The sequence below is a fragment of the Scylla paramamosain genome, chromosome 8 (assembly GCF_035594125.1).
Source record: "Scylla paramamosain isolate STU-SP2022 chromosome 8, ASM3559412v1, whole genome shotgun sequence".
In the NCBI taxonomy this organism is placed as follows: domain Eukaryota; kingdom Metazoa; phylum Arthropoda; class Malacostraca; order Decapoda; family Portunidae; genus Scylla; species Scylla paramamosain.
The window spans coordinates 13,923,300-13,938,299 of record NC_087158.1 but is presented as its reverse complement, the minus strand read 5'-3'; the positions used below and the strand labels follow the sequence as shown (position 1 = coordinate 13,938,299).

General features: G+C 40.7%; 1 protein-coding gene across 1 annotated transcript in view; it reads right to left on the bottom strand.

The window, feature by feature from the left end:
- LOC135102810 (uncharacterized) overlaps window positions 1–15,000 on the bottom strand; it is a 134,636-nt gene that overhangs the window by 99,225 nt on the left and 20,411 nt on the right. The gene's annotated exons all lie outside the window — the stretch shown is intronic.

Genomic DNA, 15,000 nt, shown 5'->3' with positions numbered 1-15,000 from the left:
AGGAAAGGAAGAGTTGGAGGAGGAGGAGGAGGAGGAGGAAGAGGAAGAGAAAGAAGAAGAGGAAGAGAAAGAAGAAGACGAAGACGAAGACGAAGAAGAGGAGGAGGAAAAAGAAGCATAAAAAAAAATAAGAAGGACAAGTAGACGAAAAACAATAAGAATAACGAGAAGAACAAGAATAAGAAAAAGAAAAACAAGAACAGCAACAACACTCCTTTTTTTTTTTTAATGGAAGAGAGTTGCCAGACTTTTTTTTCTGAATTTGTTTTTACCCTTGAATTTTCCTGTCTTATGCATGAAACACCACCACCACCACCACCACCACCAACAACAACAACAACAACAACAACAGCAACAAACACAGCAAGAAGCAAAAGCAACAAGATTACATAAGCTAACCAAACAGTAACAAACACTCTGCTGCTTGTGTAGCTATTTGGGGACTTACTCTGTTTGGCAAAGGGATGGAACAGTATTGGAGAGAAGCAACACAAAGGAACACAAGGGAAGAACAAGCAATAACAGCCCATTCAGCTCTCATGACACTGTAATGAAATACACTATATATTCTAAAGTAAGAGATGAAGGAGCAGAAGGAGGAGGTGGTAGGATGATAGGAATGAAGGAAGGAGAATAGGGAATAGAGGAGGAAACATACATAGAAGAAAGGAAGCAAAAATAAGAGGAAGGTGATGATTTGGATAAGGACGAGGATAGAAAATGAGTAAAAAAAGTTGGATATAGGCGATGGCAAGGAAATGGAAGAAGAAAAAGAAGAGATAGAAAAGAACATCATCATTATCAACAACAGCAACAACAACACCGTACTACAACCACCAAGAACACCACAACCATCACCACCACCATGACCACCACCGCCACCAATAACAGCAACAACAACAGCAACAACAACAACAACAACAACACGAGAAAAAGACGAACTAGAACGGCGATGAGAAGGATCAGGAAAAAGAAGAGAAAGACGCAGTACAGCAAGGGAGGAGGCCACACAGTACGGTCCTCGTAACGGCCCCATGCAGTATTAACTCCCCGGATTAGTGAGTGCGCCGCCATCATCTTGCATCGGGCAGTTATACCAATTAAATGCATTCTCCCAAAACGATTGCCAATCATACCGGAGCGCCAGCCAGGGAACGGATCGGAATTAACCGGAACCGAACCGAAACCGAAGCCAACCGAACCAAAGAGAACCGAACCATAACGGAAGGGGAGGAAGGGAATGGCAGGAAGCTTAGGCGTTCATGGGAGTACTCGGTGACACGCGCGGGGGGTAGTAATGGTGGTGATGGTGGTGATGGTGGTAGTGATGGTAGTGATGTTGATAGTGGTGATGATGGTTGTGGTAAGCTTGCATTGGATTCTAAGTGCGTGTATGAAGTGGAAGAACGGCACGATTTGTTTATTTATTCATTTACTCATTAATTTTTCATTATAGGTAATGTACTGGAGCAACATTTTGAAGATTGCATTCTTACTTTTTCCTTTTTTTTAGTGTCTTTTCTTTTTCTTTTCTTTTCTTTCTTATTCTTCGATTTTTAGTGTTATTATTATTATTATTATTATTATTATTATTATTATTATTATTATTATTATTATTATTATTATTATTATTATTAACAGTACTACTAATAATTGCAGCAACAGAAGAAGTATCATTATCATTACTGTTTTGGTGTTTCGATCCTCTATTAGTATCTATTCATTTTTATTTTCCTTAAACTAATCCTCTTTCTCTGTCTCGATATTGAAATGTCACATGTTTTCTTGCTATTTCTATCCTTTAATCTCAGCTATTCATTTACCGCTCTTGCCATCCTCCAACTTTTTTTTTGTCTCTCTCTCTCTCTCTCTCTCTCTCTCTCTCTCTCTCTCTCTCTCTCTCTCTCTCTCTCTCTCTCTCTCTCTCTCTCTCTCTCTCTCTCTCTCTCTCTCTCTCTCCAGCCTTCCATCACCGTATCTCACTAACATTTTCTTCTTTAACAAGCCCCTAAGGTCATTTTTGTTCCATTTCTATCCTCTTCCCCTTTACCTGGGCTCTCCTTTCTGCATCTTTAATTAACACACCTGAAGCCTCTGTATGATTTGCTTTTCACTGTCATGACTCCTGCTTCCCCCTTCCCCAACACCCCTTCCCCTTCCTTCACACCTCATGTGGGCGGGAGGGAGGGAAGGTGAGGAGGTGAGTGGGAGTTCCTTGTGTGTGTGTGTGTGTGTGTGTGTGTGTGTGTGTGTGTGTAGTGCTCTTGAACGCTAATTGCTGGTTTCGAAACGTGCAATAGATGGTGGTTGGGTGCCTCGCTTCTCACCACAAACGCTTCATTTCCACCAATGCATTACCGCTCACTAATTTGTCTTCTCTTTGTTTTTATTCTCTCTTTTGTGCGTGTGGTATTTGGTAGTTCTCTCTCTCTCTCTCTCTCTCTCTCTCTCTCTCTCTCTCTCTCTCTCTCTCTCTCTCTCTCTCTCTCTCTCTGCGTGTGTGTGTGTGTGTGTGTGTGTGTGTGTGTGTGTGTGTGTGTGTGTGTGTGTGTGTGTCAAATCTCTCTGTATCTTTCTGTATTTTCTCTTTCTCTGATCTCTTGTTTGTCTCTTTGTTTATTACTCCTTTTTTCCTGCTTATCTTTTCTTTTTCTTTTGTATATCTGTTTTATATATTTGCTTGGCTGTCTCTGTCTGTTCCCCTGTCTATTTGTATCGTTTTTTTCTATTTGTCTTTTCTTCTTCTGTTTCTTGGCTTTATATATATGTTTGGCTGTCTCGCTATACAGGGTGTCCCGCGAGTTAAGGTATATACTTCGGGATTTGATAGTTCAAGTAATTCTAAGTCGAAAATACTCTATACACATATGCTGTGTTTTGCTTTATTTTGCAAGAAATTAACGTGTAAATTGTGTGTTGCGGGAGCCGCTCGCCTGGGTGACCCTCCTTCCTCCCCTCCTCGGCTCGCTACATACTCGAGTGACGCCACGTGGCATTAAGTGATTTTTTTTTTGTACAATCTACGCAGTTAAAGCCTTACAGGAAACAGTTAGAAAATTACAGATTAAATGTTTGTATGTATCAGTGAAGAAAATATACAGGTAATACATCAATACAGTAGTTAAGTGCTACTTTTTAACATACATGGCAACTTGCTGCAACTGTCACCCCCTTAACATTCAGCAGTTGACGTCTTGACACCTAGGTGACAGACTCGCCAATCAGCTGACTGACAAAGTGCATCTTTTTTGCTACGGTGAAGATGCCTTTCACATTCAGCAACACTGAGTATTCAGATATGATGTTCATGACATGATATTCATTCTGTGATGGGAATGTCCAGGCTGCAGTAGCAGAATACAGACACAGGCACCTAGACAGAAGACACACAGATAGAGTTCTACAGAGGGTGGCAGCAGGCGTGAGAGAGGGTGTTTCCCCGGTACTTCTGCAGCAGCTGAACGTATTGGAGCAACTCAAGACAGTATCGTCCAGCTGATAATATGAAGCCATTGTCATGAAGCTGGTGAGTTTCCACGTATGTTTAGAAAGTAGCACTTAACAACCACTGCATTGCTGTATTACCTGCACACTTTCTTCACTGACACATACAAAAATTTAATCTGTCATTTGCTAACCGTCTCCTGTAAAGCTTTGACTGTGTGGATGGTACACAAAAAAATAATCACTTAATGCCACGCGACGCCGCTGGAGTACGAGGAGGGAAGGAAGGCGGAGGCCCAACCATGCAAGCTGCTCCCGCAACATACAACTTGCACGTAAATTTCTCGCAAAATAAAACAAAACACAGCATACACTATATGTATACAGTATTTTCGGCTTAGAATTACTTGATCTATCAAATCCCGAAGTACGCACCTTAACTCGCGGGACATCACTTATATTCCTGTCTATTCTGCTTCCTTCTTTTCTCTGTTCCTCACTTCTCTCTCACTCACCCTGTTTTCACTCTACTTATACTTCATCTATCTTTTCTTGTTTTACTGTTTCTCTGCTGTGGCAGTTTCTCTGTCTGTTCCTGTTTATCCTGCTTCTCTCGCTTTCTAACCCTTCACTGTCCCTCGCTTCTCCCTCACTCAACCCGTTCCCTCGCGCTGTTTCTCTGTCCCTCTCAAATATTTCCCCCGGCAAGCAGGAAGCGCAAGCAGGAGCGGCGGAGTGTAAACATCAGCAGTTGTCGCCACTCACAGAAGCGAATTTAGGCGGCAGAAAAATGTATCTTATCTTATAAATATTCAAAGGGACTGACATTTCATTTACAACATCAGCTGTTTTAATTCGGCGCGGCTTTGTGGTGTGCACGTGTCATGGAGAGAGAGAGAGAGAGAGAGAGAGAGAGAGAGAGAGAGAGAGAGAGAGAGAGAGAGAGAGAGAGAGAGAGAGAGAGAGAGAGAGAGAGAGAGGCAGGCAGCCAGGCTAGCCACTTTATCATACAGCAGTTAGGATTCCCTCTCTCTCTCTCTCTCTCTCTCTCTCTCTCTCTCTCTCTCTCTCTCTCTCTCTCTCTCTCTCTCTCTCTCCATCTCTCTATCAACCCTTCTAGTATTTATTTATTTATCCATTTCAGTCCGTGTTTGTTTATTCACTTACATAAATACACGCATAAAATTCGTGTCTTGTTTTTCCGCCTTTGAGAGAGAAAAAAACTAACAAACTTTCCTTTCTAAAAATTAATAAACGGTTTCCCTGGAAGCTTGGAAGTATGTAAAATGGATAAAGGAAATCTGTAAATAACGAACGGGATCTGTTATATACAAGAAGGGGATTTGGAAATGTGTTGCTTTGCTTTGCTTGTTCGCTTCCTTGCTTCCTTTGCTGCCTTGTTCGTGTTGCTCGTGTTGCTTGCCTTTGTGTTGCCTGTGTTATTGCTTTGTACCGTATTGAAATGCCGCCCTCTTCTGTTCCTCTACTTTTTTTTTTTTATGTTTATGTGAATGTATGCATGGATATAGATTGGTAGATGAATGGAATTAACTCAGTCATCATGTCGTTAGTGCCGAGTCAATAGGAAGCTTTTAAGAGATTACTGTAGACAGATTTATAGATGTGGATGATAGGTGGCAATAGGCAGGCTTGTCTGATACAGGGATTGTCACGTGTAGGCCTCATGACTTCCTGCAGATTCTCCTTATGCTTTTATGCTTTTATGTAAATTTGCATGTATTCCTTGCACGTTGGAATGCGAAATACACATCAGAATTCAAATGTTGAGTGTATATTGTTTTAAGTGGCAATGGAATGGAAAATTTTCAGTACAAGAAACAGATTTGCTAACACAGGATGCATGGAAGCTAAAAATATATGAAAAGATAATTGCATGACATCACGAAATCAATGAAAAATAAAGAAAAATTAACAGAGAAATGTTGCAAAAGTGGAAACGCTGAGAACAAAATGTTCAAGCTGCTTCCAGTGAGGGAGAGAGAGAGAGAGAGAGAGAGAGAGAGAGAGAGAGAGAGAGAGAGAGAGAGAGACGGCGGCTCTTGTGGATTTGTTCCCCTAAGCCTTCTTCTCACTCCGGGGACACACACACCCTGAGGTAGCACGCGCCGGCGTGTGTGTGTGTGTGTGTGTGTGTGTGTGTGTGTGTGTGTGTGAGAGAGAGAGAGAGAGAGAGAGAGAGAGAGAGAGAGAGAGAGAGAGAGAGAGAGAGAGAGAGAGAGAGAGAGCAAATCAAAACAAGCAGACCACCCACATCTCTCTCTCTCTCTCTCTCTCTCTCTCTCTCTCTCTCTCTCTCTCTCTCTCTCTCTCTCTCTCTCTCTCTCTCTCTCTCTTCCTATCCTCCCTCAACTACAATATAACTCTCTAACAACTCAAGAGAGAGAGAGAGAGAGAGAGAGAGAGAGAGAGAGAGAGAGAGAGAGAGAGAGAGAGAGAGAGAGAGAGAGAGAGAGAGAGAGAAATATTCCCCTCTTCCAATACAGTCCACGCACGCCACCAATCAGGGAGCGAAGGAATAAGTGATACCCACCAATAGCCAGCCTCTGCCAGCCGCGGGGGGAGGGTGGAGGGATGGGGGGATGGAGCGTGGCTAGTTTTTCATCCCTTCTCCCTCACTCCATCATTGCATTGACATTTAAACGTTTTGGACCATTGAATCTCTGCTGCGTTGTTCATTCTGCCTTGCTTGCTCTTTCTCTCTCTCTCTTTCTCTTTCTCTTTCTCTTTTTTTCTTCTTTTTTTATGTGTTAGTATTTGTGTGTGTGTGTGTGTGTGTGTGTGTGTGTGTGTGTGTGTGTGTGTGTGTGTGTGTGTGTGTGTGTGTGTGTGAGCTTGTTAGTTTTTTAGTTTATTTTCTAATTTTTGTGTTTTTTGAGTTTGAATTTATGGTTATATTGTTTCTTTTTTTTTTAATCTTATTGTTTGATTGTTTTGTACACGCTTTTTTTTTTTTTTTTTGTGTGTGTGCATTTGACAATTTTTTTCTGTTTTGTTTGAATTAATGTTAACTTTTTTTTGTCGTACTTTTATTTTATTTTTTTATCAATTTTCCTGATTCTGTTCCGTGTTGTTCATTATACTTTGCTGTCTTTCTGTTCTTTTCTTTTGTTATATTTTTTTTTGTAATTTTTGTATATTTTCACATTTTTTTTTACATTGAAAATTAACTTGTTTTTGCATTTTTATATTTGTTTTATCATTTTTTTTCCTTTTATTTCATTGAATCTGGTCTGTATTGCTCGTTCTTGCTTTCTCTCTATCTATTTTTTTCCGCATTTTTTGTATTTTTTTCATACTTGTTATTTTTGTATCTTTTCTGTTTTTTTTTATTCATGGCTAACTTTTTTTTTTTTCTCAGTTCCTTTTATTGCTTTTTGTCGTTTTTCGCCTTTTTATTTCATCAGAATTTGCTTCTCATTTTATCTTGTTTTTAGTTTCATGCTTTCTCTTTTTTCATATTTTTTTAATGTTTTTTTTTCTCTAAGCTAACCACAGATATCTATATTTTTATATTTTTCCTCTTTCTCTTATGCGATACGCTTTCCTATTTTTAGTCTTATTTTTCTATTATTTTCTTTTTATTTATATTATACGTATGTCTGTTATTTTCAGTTTGCAATTTTTTTTTATTATCTTACACTTTTCTTCTTCTGTTTGTGATGTTTGTCACTATTGTTTTCTTTATATCTTTTCTCGAAATGTATTATATTTTTGTCATCTGTGAGCTAGTAATTGTGTCTTCATTTTTATAACTCTCTCTCTCTCTCTCTCTCTCTCTCTCTCTCTCTCTCTCTCTCTCTCTCTCTCTCTCTCTCTCTCTCTCTCTCTCTCTCTTTAATACACACCCCTGTCTTTTAATATTTATCCCTTCTATTTCATTTCCATTTTTTGTCATTCGTTTTTATGGACGACTAAAGTATATAACACTTCTATATATGCATGTCCGTATGTATGTATGTATGTTTGTATGTATGTAGTATTTTCTGCTGTATGGGATTGCATGCGCATCTGTATTTCTCTTCCCTGTATGTTATGGGAGTACACTTCCTGTTATACATTTTCTACACCGTTTCGTTTTCATTTCCTCTGATCTGTGGGTCTCGTTTTCTATGTATGTTTGATTTTTGTTTGTTTTTTCTAAGCGTGCGCTATTTCATTCCGATATTGTGTATAAGAGAGAGAGAGAGAGAGAGAGAGAGAGAGAGAGAGAGAGAGAGAGAGAGAGAGAGAGAGAGAGAGTGTGTGTGTGTGTGTGTGTGTGTGGGCTGGCTCTACCTTACAACACAGGCGTTTCAGGAATATAGTCTGTAGGCACAAAATGCAAATTAGCGTGAGGAGGAGCAGGAGGGCAGGTAATGAGATTGAGGGCCTGGCTAATGGATTTATTCAGACACGAGCCGCGGGGACAGACACACGCTGAGGGAACAGCAGACTGAAGGAAAAACGATTGAAAAGGATGCGTGAAGTTATCCAAAGTAGCTTGTTACATTGTACCAAGTGTTGCCAGCGAGAAGTGAGTATTAGAGTATTACGCGGTTATTTCCACCTGCCACATTTTTTGTTCTTGGTGTTTGTGGAGCTCTTGATATACATTATACAGTTTATTACTTCATATATTGATTTGTATTTGATTTCTGTTCACAAAATTAAGTGCAGTTCTGAACAGAGAAAATTAGACAGACTCAGTATCATGCGTCGCATCCTCAGTTCTTCTTAGTCTTTGTGGCGTTACTAATTTAAAACGTTTCATTAGTGCATGTATTAATTTCTATTCGAGTTACGCTCATGATGAAATCAGACGAAATCAGCTTCAGACAGCTACCATCACCTGTTAAATCCTCAATTCGCCTTTGTCTTTGTGTAGTTCTTAATATAAATAAGTTCGTATATTAATTTGCACTTGATTTTACCTCACGAAAATCAATGCAGTTTTTGATATAAAGGAAATCAGACGGACTCGGTATCATGCAGCTCCCTCCACCTGCCGCATCCTCAGTTCCTCTTGGTCTTGTGGAGTTATTAATTTACATACGTTCAATAGTACATGTATTAATTTCTATTCAACTTATGCTTATGGAATTCTGTGCAGTTTGTGACCTAAAGGCAGTCCGACCAAATCAGTATCATTATTTCCATCTGTCAAATCCTCAGTTTTTTATCTTTGCTGGAGTCTGCGACATAAAGGAAATCAGATAAAATCAGTACTGACATCTACATCGCCTGTCAGATCCTCACTTACTCCTGATATTTGTGTAGCTCCTAATATGAAGGAATTTATTAATACATATATTAATTTCTCTTCGATTTATATTCATGAAATTCAATGGAGACCTTGAGATCACTTACTGGAGCTTCCGTGAAGTCAAGGGTGGCTGAATGAACGCCCGCCACCTGAGGATTTACATAAGCAGATAGACAGGTAGACGGACAGGTAGACAGAGAGGAGAGACAGACTAAAAAATAGTGGAGGCTCTGAGTGGTTATAATGGCTGACAGCAGGACATTAATATACAGATTTTTTGTACCCTTCTAATAATCAGTAGTCGTAGTAGTAGTAGTAGTAGTAGTAGTAGTAGTAGTAGTAGTAGTAGTAGTAGTAGTAATAGCAGCAGCAGCAGCAGCAGCTGTTGTTGTTGTTGCTGTTGTTGTTGTTGTTGTTGTTGTTGTTGTTGTTGTTGTTGTTGTAATGGTAGTCGTAGTAGTGTTAGTAGTGTTAGTAGTAGTAGTAATAGTAGTAATAGTGGAAGTAGTAGTAGTAGTAGTATTGGTGGTAGTAGTGGTAGTATTAGCAGCGGCAACAGCAGCAGTATTATTGTTGTTGTTAGTAGTAGTAGCAGGAGTCGTATTAATACCAGTAATAACAGCAGCAGCACCACCACCACCAGCAACAGCAGCAGCAGCATCAATAATAGCAGCCATAGCAGCACACTTCTTTCATCCTTCACAGTACACGTAACGCAGACCAGTGCAGTAAAATAAAACGAACCAGTGAGGACCCAAAAGTGTGCTGGTGTGTGGAATCCCGCGTGATCCCGTGTACTATGCAGGCGTGGGGCTTAAAAGGACGCGACGGATAGCGAGGGCTCTGGTATTTTGTATGTGGGTCTTTTTAAGGAAGGCAGCGGATCTAAAGGGCTTGCGTGAGTACTGATGTCCAAATTAGATAGACTTGGAAGTAATTTTGTAGGATTTAGGGAGGAAGAAGGAAAATTTATAAAAGACAGAGTGGGGATTTTGAAAGAGAGAGAGAGAGAGAGAGAGAGAGAGAGAGAGAGAGAGAGAGAGAGAGAGAGAGAGAGAGAGAGAGAGAGATTCCCCTTTTCTTCATGATGTAGGCTTTCAAATAACTTACTCCATAACATAAAGAGTTTTAGATTGAAGATAGAAAAATAAATAAAAACCCAAGCTATATACAAAATACACATGTCTCCTACACACTGGGCATACTGCGTAACATACACAGAGAGAGAGAGAGAGAGAGAGAGAGAGAGAGAGAGAGAGAGAGAGAGAGAGAGAGAGAGAGAGAGAGACGGACAAGAGGGAAATCAGTTTAAGGTAACTCGTGAAACAGGTAAATGTGTACGGTTGAATTTAAAGGGAAGGTATTTAAGGCGGCTTTCTGAACAGGTGAATATTGTATAAAGTTTCTGAATATTAGTCAGTTTTAGTATTGATATTAAGTTTTAGTTTAATGTATTATAAAATTATGAATAATATCTGCCATTATCTTTAGTATCAGTTTAAATATAATGTAACCTGAAGCATAAGATAGTTTGATGTTTAGGAGAGAGAGAGAGAGAGAGAGAGAGAGAGAGAGAGAGAGAGAGAGAGAGAGAGAGAGAGAGAGAGAGAGAGAGAGAGAGAGAGAGAGAGAGAGAGAGAGAGAGAGAGAGAGAATAAGTTAGACATCCCCTGTCATAGTTAGTGCCAATTCTGAAAGTTCTACTGGAATAGTTTTACAGCTTTAGCACGCATGAGTTTTAGTATAATTTAGAATGAGTTTGATGCAAATTAGGATGAGTCTAGTATGATTCAGTATAAGTTAGTGTGAATTTTTACCTTAAGTTTCAAGTTTTTTTTTTTTTTTTTTATGTGATATAGAATGTGAATTAAATTTTTGCTAGTATTAGTATCACTTTAAGCAACATAGAATTAAGGGCAGTCTAGAGTTTTAGGGGGAGAAGAATTAAGGTCATTTAAATCCCCCTGCCATAGAACACACAAAGGGAATGAGCGAGCGAAGGCTGCGGTAATCCAATAGAGGAATGCAGGGTGGAGGAAGGGCGGCGTGGCGTGGGGAGTGTAGGGAGTGAAGGGGAGGTGTCTTGACGGGGCAGTTTATGGGGATTAAGGGGAAGCCAGGCCAGCAGGGGAGGCGGAGGAATATAATGCAACAAGTTAAAGGAAGGGTACAGCAGAAAGGAAGGGTGGGAATGTGATTAAACTTTTCATTTTTTTCTTTTCTCTTCCTTTTCTTTCACTTACTTTGCTTCTCTTCCTTTCCTTTCCCTTTTCTATACTTTGGTTTTTCTTTCCTTCCTTTCCTTCCTTCTCTTTCCCTTACTTTGCTTCACTTCCCTTCCTTTCCCTTGTCTTTACTCTGGTTTCTTTCCCTTCCCTTCCCTTCCCTTTCGTTTCCTTTTTTTCCCCTTTCTCTTTCTTTCCCTTTCTTCTATTTTCCTCTCCTTCCCTTTTCGTCTCTTCCCTTCCGTTTCTTTATGTCCTCTCCTCTTCCCTTTATTTCCCCTTCATTCTCTTCTACCCTTTCATTTCCCTTCTCTTCCCTTCCCTTCCCTTCCCTTCCCTTCCCTTCCCTTCCCTTCCCTTCCCTTCCCTTCCCTTCTTCCCTTCCCTTCCTTCCAGTTCCCTTGCCCTTTCTTCCTTCCTTTCCCTTCCTTTGTCTCCTTCGTTCCTCCACTAACGACTCAGATTCCCTCAAAGATATAAACGGAAGCGGACTGAAGCATTAAGCGTATCATATTCACACTTTCATAATGTATCCAGTGAAAGGGAAGGGAAGGAGAGAAAGATGTGAATTGAATTAAACTTCCTCTTTCTTCCCTTCACACGCTAAACGAAACAAAAGAGAGAGAGAGAGAGAGAGAGAGAGAGAGAGAGAGAGAGAGAGAGAGAGAGAGAGAGAGAGAGAGAGAGAACTTGATCATATTCTCCTTCCCGCCCCCCCTCCACCTCCACCCACTCTCGCTTCCCTCAAAACAGCTCAGATCCCTTCAAAAATAATAACTGAAGAGTATTACATCCCCTTTCTGTAATATGGATACCCTCTCTCTCTCTCTCTCTCTCTCTCTCTCTCTCTCTCTCTCTCTCTCTCTCTCTCTCTCTCTCTCTCTCTCTCTCTCTCTCTCCATAGAAAGCAGTAGTGGTGGTGGTGGTGGTGGTGGATACGCTGTCCAATATTTAATTCCTTACTCAATGCATCTATACACGAGCCACCTCCCGCCATTCCCCCCTCCCCCGCTTGCTACCACGCTGATTATTAATGAAAGGTGACACCAGACGTGCGTACTCAGGCTCAGGTAGGCAAAGGTGCTTAAGGGGAGCCGTGCGTCACCTCAACTGTTGGTAATTGGTGTGTGTGTACGTACTTGTTCCTCCCCACTAGACTGCATGATTACGCGCTAATGACAAAATTACAGCAATAGGTACCCGTGGGAAAAGATTAAGTAAGATGCGTGGGAAAGTGAAGGGAAGGCTTGGAATAATTTGCCTTACCTCATGGGAAGGGCAATGGAAGGGCGGCGCGGGACGGGTACTGTGATGGAAAGGGGTACGTAGTAATGGATCAGGGTGGGGAATATGATTTAAAGGGCGTGGGAGCAGGTGATTTAAGAGCGTGGGAACATAATAGAGAGCGTGGGAAAGTGGCGTGATTAAAGGTGATTTAAGGGAATGATAATGTGTTGGTTGGCGGCGTGAGAGGCGTGATTTAAGGGAAGGGTTATGGGCGGGCGTGCGAAAGTACTGTGATTTAAGGCAAGTGAAGGGGAGTAGATAAAAAGTATGTGGGGTAAATCGGCTTTTTTTTTCTCTCTCTAAAGGGGGGTGTTTGGCTCAGTTTACAGCAGTTCCGTGGAGCAGCAGTGCGTTGGCTATACACAGGTGCAAAAGAAAACAGGTGTGCGTGTGTAGCAGACCTGAGAGGCTGAGTGGCAGGTGGTGAAGTGGTTCCACCTCAGCTAGTCTTAACAGTGAAGTGGCTTGTCTGTTTGCCGTTCTTTTATGCACAAGTGAAGCAGACCAAGAGCACTAAACTCATTCAGAAAAAAGATCCGTTGCTTTGCTATGTTTTCATCCACTGGTAGTCAGCAGTAGCTATGCAAACAGCGTAGTGAGAACCCTAAGGTCAGTTCCTGTGTATTCCTTTGTAATTGAAAATGCTCGCTAATTAACATCCTTCACAGTTTGTATGACTTCTTGCTGGGAGCGCGTGCTTGATGGGGAGTGAGAGTACTTTAACTCTTTCATAACGATAAGCAACGGTTCACAGCACTAACAACAATGTGTGGTGTCTTTGTAAGCATCTACAAGAAAACAAGGGATTAAGATTAATATATTTTGCAATTCCTATCCTGTATTATGTTTAAAGGTGACTGTAGAGAAAGAAGTATTTCAATGTGGTTAGTGATTTAGGTAAGATGTGCTAAGTAGCAGTGAAAGAGTTAAGTGGGGCCTTTTTAGGTCAAGGGAGGATAAGAAGGCGTGGTGTACGTGAGCGCCTATACTTCACAGTGATGCGTGGTGAGGTTACCTTAAGTGTGGCTTTTCTTTTTTAGGTTTTGAAAGGATAATAAGGCCTACCCTGAGTGGTCGTTTTAAGACGGTAACATGACACACTTCGAGAGATAAAGGATTTGGTACTTTAGATAGGGAGGGAAAGTGTGCAGTAGGTAGTTTACTTGGATAAAGAAAAAAAAAGTATGATAATTACGATGAGTTGAAATGTGGAGACAAGACTAATGTAGAGGCTTAGTTTAAGAGGATCGTAGAAGATACTTAAACCATTTTGCTACTAGACATTTTTTCCTCATTATCACCTACCACATTTTAGACACTTAGCCTTAAAAAGATACCCCCACCAACCAACAAAAAAAAAAAAAAATACAAATACAAATTCTCTCATAATCACGCACTACTCTTTAGGTACTTATCAGTGAACTGGCACACTGAAAAAAAAAAGAAAAGAAAAAAGACAACATTCCCCAAGTATTTCCTCTTTTTCTTCCCATCCTTCCTTCCAGTGTGTCGATGCAAACCACTTCCTCTCTTTACAATTCTCTCAGTGACAACAAACAACAACCGAAGCAGTAAAAAGGATTACAACAAGACACTTTACAAAGGGAAGGATTAACAACTTGACGTGAGGAAGATAAACACGATACTTTAAATGGGGTACAGATGTGCTGCTATGGGGGAAGCAAGGGAAGGGGTGAGGGTGGAGGGACGAGGGGATGATGTATGGGGGCAGACATGATGGATGGGCCAAGGGGAGGCAAAGGGGAGGAAATGCCGCCATGTATTGAAATGGTAAAGGGGATGTTTTAATCCATAGAAAACGGAGAAGGGTACTAAGAGGAGGAGGTAGGAAAAGGAAGAAGGGTAGAGAGAGTAGGTATAAAAAGAAGGAAGAGAAGGAAAGAGAAACGGAGAAACAGGAGGAGGAGGAGGAGGACGTAGAAAAGAAGAAATTAAAAGGAGGAAGTAGGCAAAAAAGAGAAGCGAAGATACTCATGGGACAAAGGGACGAGAGGGAAGAGGAAGGAGAAAGAAAGAGGAAGAAGGAATGTCTCTGTAACAAAACTAAGAGGAGGAGGAGGGGGAGGATGAGGAGGAGGATATAAGCAGAAGCAAAGGAGGAAGAAGGGAGCAGAAGAAGGAAATATTCACATAACAAGATGACAACGAGAAGGGAAAAGGGAAAGAGGAAGGGAAAAAGGGGAGAAGATGGGAATAATGACAGAATAAGACGAAGAGGGAAAGGAGGAAGTGAAAGCAAAATAAAAAAATATAAAAAAGTGAATAGTGAGAAAAAAAATATGCCACCAGAACAATTTGTAAATAAAAGATGAAAAGATGGAAGGAAGAGGAAGGAAATGCAATACAAAGGAACACAAAGAAAGAACACATCATCACACCTGCTGTTTCTTTACGAGGCTGTTTTCGTCGGGACAAACTACACTATCTAATCTAAAGCGAGGCATGGTGAAGGATAGTAAAGGCGAAGGCTCCTCCCCACCCACCCTCATAAAAAGGCGAGGAGGAGAGAAGAAGGAAGAGAAAAAGAGAGTGAGAGAGGACACTAAAAATACGACAACGAAGAGGAGGAGGAAGATGAAGGAAAAAGAAAGATGAAAGAAAGAAAGGGGTGAAAAGGAGACACAAAATGACGAAAAAGGAGGAGGTCGAGGAAGAAAGAAACGATGAAGGGAGGAGAGGAAAAATAAAGTAACAATGGAAAAAAATATAATGCAATGCTAAAAATATATATAAAGAAAGGGAGTAGGAAAAGAAAGATGA